The sequence below is a fragment of the Myotis brandtii genome, unplaced genomic scaffold (genome assembly GCF_000412655.1).
Source record: "Myotis brandtii unplaced genomic scaffold, ASM41265v1 scaffold303, whole genome shotgun sequence".
Lineage (NCBI taxonomy): Eukaryota > Metazoa > Chordata > Mammalia > Chiroptera > Vespertilionidae > Myotis > Myotis brandtii.
In genome coordinates this window covers 3,595,970-3,602,605 of record NW_005361573.1, presented here as the reverse complement: position 1 = coordinate 3,602,605, position 6,636 = coordinate 3,595,970, and the positions used below count along the sequence as shown (strand labels likewise).

Sequence of the window (6,636 nt, the reverse complement as noted above, 5' to 3'; positions counted from 1 at the left end):
GGGTTGCGGGCACATCCCCAGTGGGGAGTGTGCAGGAGGCAGCTGATTGATGTTTTTCTCTCATCGATGTTTCTAACTCTCTATCTCTCTCCCTTCCTCTCTGTAAAAAATCAATAAAATATATTTTAAAAAATCTTTAAAAAATAAAAGGCATAAAAAAGAAGTGAGATTAAGTCATAAAGCTATTTGAAGAAAAAGTCTCTCTGGTCAAGTGAACCATGTGTGCAAAGGCCCTGTGCTGGAAACATAGCTGTTTTGTGCCAGGGTCAGCGAAGAGGCCCATATGGCTGGAACTGAGGGAGTGATGGGAAGAATAGGGGAGAAGAGTTCCAAGAGGTAATGATGGAGAGGGTATGTGTGAGAGAGACAGAAGGGGGTGTACATCTCATACAGGGCTTAGGAGCCATGAAGCCATGTTAGGGACTTTGGCTTGTACTCTTTTGTCTACTGTGTGCATGCTCCTGTGCGGGCAGAGTCCCAGTCTCAGAGCTGGCGGTGCTCCACACTGTTACACATGCTGAATGGATGACTGCAAACCCTGACAGATCTTCCGAGAGTGTTCCCATTGTATAGGTGGGAAAACAGATGTTGAGCTTTGCTTTGTAGTCTTTGGCCTCTTTCTCCCCTTTTTGACTAATTTAAATATTGTTCAGAAGAAGCCTCTCCTTTTTTTTTTTTTCAAGTCCAGAGGAACTTTTCTTTTTCTTGACAGCAGCTCTTTCCACACATTATTGCTTGTAGATAGTTGAGAACTGGCACCTGGTTCTAAAATTAGGTTCTAGAGACTCAGGGCTGATATAGGAACATTTGCATGTGGCATTTGCCTGCCTTTAGTTTCTTTTTTATTTGAGCCTTTAATTGCTAATGGGTCTTAGGAGATTGATTTTGACCAATCAGTTTTCACCCAAATCCCAGGAGGCCTGCATCTTGGCAAGCTCATCTAGACAGGCTTTCTTTCACCAGGCACGTTACCAAACTTGATGTTTCTGCTGTCCAAACTGGATGGACTGGTCCTAAAATAACCTGTTATTCAACAATGGAGGGAATCTATAGGGATGTGTGGCAACACATTTTACATACCCTTTAGCCTGGAGTGTGTGTGTTTCTGCAGGGCTTCATTCAAAGTGGAGGAGTTGCCTCGCTTGACAGAACGGGACACGTGGGACCCCATTGTGGGGCAAGGGTGGAGAGTGTCGGCACTACCATTTTCTAGCTCTGTGACTCCAGAAAGATGCCATGACCTCTCTGGGCTTCAATTTTCTCATCTGTAAACTGGTGATTTTATTAATACTCTTTACATAGTGTCCAGCCCATAATGCACATCCGTTTACCATTACTACTACCATTGCCATCTTTGTTCTGAATTTCGTGCCACACCTGAAGAAGAACAGCTTGTTTTCTCCTAGTTATTGAGCCACTGGAAAGAGCCTGTCTGTCTGAGTTTGGTGACTACATTGTCTCAGTTAATAAGTCTGAAATCTGGTTTCTCTACTGCTGATTCAACCTTTTATTTTTTTCATAAGTTTTTAAAAAAATATATTTTTATTGATTTCAGAGAGGAAGGAAGAGGGCGAGAGAGATAGAAACATCCATGATGAGAGAGAATCATTGATTGGCTGCCTCCCACAAGTCCCCCACTGAGGATCAAGCCCACAACCCGGGCATGTGCCCCCGACCGGAATCGAACCTGGGACCCTTTAGTTTGAAGGCCGGTGCTCTATCCACTGAGCCAAACCGGCTAGGGCCTAATCTTCAAGTTGACCTTCACTGTTTCTGTAAAGTGAATTTGTGTACTTACCTGAGAGGACCTTTTTCTTTTTAAAAGGAGACGATCAGACCAGTGAGGAGTCGTGAGTAGAGTTACTGGGTGGTGAGTAGAATCATCATCTCTATTAAACACTAAGCTTCATAGGGGCCAGGGCATAATCCAGAGCATGACACAAAATAGGGGAATATTTGTGGAGTAAATCAACCTCTGCCCTTGAGAATTGAAATGACAAAACATGTGGGATGATCCAAGTTTGGCTTTTCTGTTCCAAATGAAGAAACGGTGGCACCACCCTAGCCCATTTTATTCACTCTTCCTAGCTTAGTCTTGACTGCCTTTGAGCTAACATGTGCCTTGGAGCAGATTTCTGAGCAGGTATTCATCAGGCAAGGATTTACAAGTGAGAGTTGTCAACACTGATGTTGGAAGTCACCAATGCGGGCTTCCGGGGATCAGTATGCCCTGCCTGAATATCCTTGAATTAGAGATGGGTCTTGGCAGCTGATCAGAGCTTGGCAAATACTCTTTCCCCTTTGCCTTTCCTAACACGTCTTCTCTGCTCATCTCACAGTACCAGTTGTCTCCCTTGTCAATTTACTGCTAGTTCACTGAGCGTGCAGTGTGCTGCGCTGGTGCTGCCAACGTCATGCCTCTCATCCGATTGCAGGGCATGGGCTGCTCTGACATGAATCGCTGCCCTGAGACTTGAATAGTCATCACCGGGCCATTGGCTGGCCATTTGGGGAATGGCTGGCTTCTTACTATTTTTCTTCCTACTGAAGACCTAATAGGGTTTGCTGGCCCTGGTGGCATTCGGAATTTTTCTCTTGTCCTCTTGGAAACGTCCTTTGTCATGCTCCGAGAATGATCATGGTCCATTTCCTCGTTTTAAACCCAGGAAGAACACTCGTTGATGAAGAAATAGGTTTGTCATAGATTGTGAGGTGTGGGAGGGACTTTAGCTGTCATTTAATAGACTGCGTGTCAAACTCAGTCCCATGGAGCAGTGGGTTGTCTGGGGCCCAGGTGAGGAAAGGGGAGAGTGGAATGAGCCAGGCTCTAGCCACCCCCCGCCCTACATCAATCAGAGCAGTCCCACTTTTGTTTTTTAAACAGTTTAAAAGCAAGGAAGGGCTTGAAAAGCCATTAATTTTGTTGAATTCTCTTGTTTGACAGTTGGTAACAGTAAGGCTCAGATGGAGGGATTTGCCCAGGATCACACAGCTGTTGGTAGCAAAGCGAGATTTCCTGGCAGCCATCTTGGCATTGGATCAGCCTGGCCATGTTTGTTGAAGTTCACTGCTAAACCTTATGTTCCTGGTCTGTCCAGTCATCGTTGTCTGGCACTCAGCAGGGAGTCCTCTTGTCTTGATGGATTATGGGCCTTTGGTTTTGTAGCTTCTCTGAGAACCTGTCTTCTCATTAATTCTGTCAGCAGACATTTGGTGAGCTCCTGGGATGTGCCAGGCATAGTTCCAGTCACTGGGTAGAGAGCATTAAATAGGGCAGATTCCGAATTAGAGTTGTGAGGAGGCTGTGAAGAAGTCCACAGGAATTGACTCATGTGTTGGGAGGCCTCTGCCATTGGGGTCCAGAGAAGGCCCCCCTGGTGCAGCCATGTTTGAGCTGAGACTGAAGGATGAGCGCAGGGGGAGGAACAGTGTTTGGGGTGGAAGTACCATTGTTTCCTAAGCTGTATTGTCTTTAAGAGAGCGATACAGGCCCAGGACATAACATTCCCCAGACAGAAAAAGGTGAGTGATGAAAGGTCAGTCTCTCACTCATCCCTTGGTAATCCAGCTTCCTTTCTGGAGGGAGTCACTGTTAACATTTCTTATTCACCCTTTCAAGGAAAGTCAGTGCATTTGTACATGGTATTTATGTTTTTCTTTTTTAAGAGGAATGGTAGTAAACTATACTTTTTTAAAAAAACATGTTTTCTTTGATTACAAAATCCACATTTTTAACTGGTTAATAGTTAATCTGCATTTTAACCGGTATGCGTATGATGTTAACCGGTTAAAAATGCGGATACCGGTTAAAAATACGGATTAGCTATTAACTGGTTAAAAATGCATATTTTGTAATCAAAGAAAACATGATAATTTCAAGAGAAACATCAAAAGTGCTTTATTCAAAGTAATGTCCATCACTAGCTACACATTTCCCCCATCTTTCAGGTAACTTGTGGATACCGTCCCAATAGAACTTTTCTTGTTTGAGGCAGACCATTCAGAGACCCAATTTTCCGCTTCTTCGTACATTTTGAAGTGCTGCTCAGAAAGTGCGTGTGCCATCGATCGGAACAAGTAGGAATCTGAAGGAGCAATACAACAAAATAGCATCAAGAAACAATTTCCATCACCCCTAGAGTTTTTTCGTGACCCCTTCAAGCCAGTCCTTCCCTCCTAGAAGCATCCACTGATCTGACTTCTATCACCGTAGGTTAGTTTTACCTCTCCTACTTATTCGAGAATTTCATATACTAAATGGAACCCCACAATATTTGTAGTGTTTATGTGTCAGTATTCTTTCATTCTCACATCCCATCAGAAAAAAATATGTGATATAAGTGGAGCAGCAGGTGGTGATGCCCCATTTTCAGGAGGGGAAGTTGAATTATAGAGAAGTGAACTGTAACTTAAGTACAGTACTCCCTTTTTAAAATTATTGTTATTATTAGTTGAAATATATCACTATGCATTTTCTTAATGTATTTTTTATAGATTTAAATTCATTTCATTAGCTTAAAACACAGATGTTTTTTATCTCTAGTTAATAAAATTACATTTAGATATGTGAAGGCTTTCTTTTTTTCTTAAACCTAACCCTAACTCCAGTGGCTAAAATAAAATTTAAAAATCCAATCTTTAGCTGGGAATTTTTTTTAAAAATATTTTTTATTGAGTCTTAGAGAAAGAGAGGAAGGGAGAAGGAGAGAGAGAGAGAAACATCGAGAGCAAAACATTGATCGCTGCCTCATGCACACCCCACCGGCTATCAAGCCCGCAGCTCATGAATGTGCCTTTACCAGGAATTGAACTGGCAACCTTTCCATGCATGGGGTGACGCCCAACCAACCGAGCCACCCCAGCCAGGGCTAGCTGGGAACATTTTTATGAGTTTTCCCCCTTCCCTTTTCTTCCTAGGACCTCATTTTTACACTCTTAGATTATATTACATCTCTGTCCCTGGATGATATATCAGTGATTCTCACCAAGGACTTCTTTTATAACTCTAGAAAACATAAGAGAAAACTACTGTGTTTTAGATTTTATTTCTCAGTTCCTTTTTTTAAAAGCTAGTGGCAGGAGAAAGCAAGCATGTCAAAGGATTTTTTTAAAAAGTGAGATTAACAGGAACTGGTCCTGTGATTATGGGTTCAAAGTCATCTTCCAAGGATGGGTGTGCACACTTACGTGTCTTTCAGTTGCTCCTGAAAGACAAAACCAGTCCTCCAGGTGTGCTCCTCTTCTAATTTGGACTGTGCCATCCCTGTGAGCTATTCCTTGGCCTGTAGATGCTGCGGTTGAGGAGTATCCCGGCCCAGAATGCTGTCTTAGCAAAAGTGACTCATCACACTGGCCAGAGCAGTTTCCCAACCAAAAATTCCCTCCAATTACTGCTTTTGAATGCGCCCCACCACTTCCAAAGATGGAATCCAAACCCTAAGCTCTCTCTGGCCTCAGTGGGCTGCCTGCTTTCAATTGTGGCTCCTGTACACAATCAGATTCATCAAAGAACAAGGTCTTGGCCCGTTTGGCCTCCAGTGATGTGTGGTGACAGCTGAGCGGTGCCAGCAGTCTTTTCTGTGGCATCTACAAGGCTGAGCTCCTTTAGGACTGAACTGTAGGGTTTTTTCCGTTCCTGCAGAGAGAATGAAAAATCTCCCCTGCACTGACATCCAAGACGCAACTGCAGTGAAAGGACACAGTGAGATAGCCACTCTCCGTAGATCCACAGGGCGCAGGTGATCTTTCCCAGTGAAATGAGGTTTTTGAATCAGTGTCCTGGGATAGCTTTGCAAACGCATTTTCATTTCTCCCCACCTCCCCTTCCTCCTCTGCTTTAATTTCCTGTATATAAAACAACTTCAGAGGGATACAGTTTCTGCATCACCAGTCCCATCGGGCCCTCTGCAGAGGAATATGCGAAATAGATACTGCAGAGAAGTGGCAGGCAGTACACCGGGCAGCAGTTTGAGTTTGTGAGTGCATAGTTGCTTAGCACCTGTAAAAGGAAATGTCCTCAAAAGCTCAATGCTGTCAGGGTATCAGCAGCTATGGTGGTTTGACCTGACTGACCCTGAAACTCTGTTGCTTTGTTTAATCCCCCAAACTTCCCTCCCTTTCCTCCTCCTGGGTGGTGGCGTATAACACCGATTCAGCACCGGCAGGGTATGTTCTGGGAATTGAATGCTCCGAATACAGAGTTGAGCCTGCAGATCAGGGGAAAGCCATCTCAGCCCCCTCTGCTGGGGAAGGGGGGTTTCTGGACAGTGCTGAAGTTAGACATCTAAGGTAGCTTTTGCCTGGTCCACTTGGACTTCCTTCTAGATTTAACATGGGAGGGGTTTGTCTCTTACTTTCTGTGATTCTTTTGGCCTGTGGTTCTTAGCCCCGTTTGCCTTCATTGGTGCCTCTTAGACTAAACTTCACCTTGAGTTACACAGGTACTGTCCTGTTCTGGGTGCCTCTACCAGTTATGCTTTCAAGTCTGTGACTTCTGAAGCCATGCAGCCCTTTATTGTGTGGTAGATATCCCCTTATCTTGTTGAGTTCATTTGCTCATTTTCAGAACTCCAGAAAGAATCTCTAGGTTGGTGAGGTTTCTCTGAGGAAATGGCTTTATGTGCACTCAGAAGAAAA

General features: G+C 44.0%; 1 protein-coding gene across 3 annotated transcripts in view; it reads left to right on the top strand.

Annotated features, from left to right (window-relative positions):
• AP1B1 (adaptor-related protein complex 1, beta 1 subunit) overlaps window positions 1-6,636 on the top strand; it is a 48,149-nt gene that overhangs the window by 11,446 nt on the left and 30,067 nt on the right. Inside the window, exon 1 of one of the 3 annotated variants that reach the window (XM_014542503.1) lies at window positions 1,846-1,870. The exons of the other annotated variants lie outside the window; for them this stretch is intronic. The gene's annotated coding sequence lies outside the window, so the exon portion shown is untranslated. Of the gene's footprint in view, window positions 1-1,845; window positions 1,871-6,636 lie in introns of those variants that run through there. 3 annotated transcript variants of the gene reach the window in all.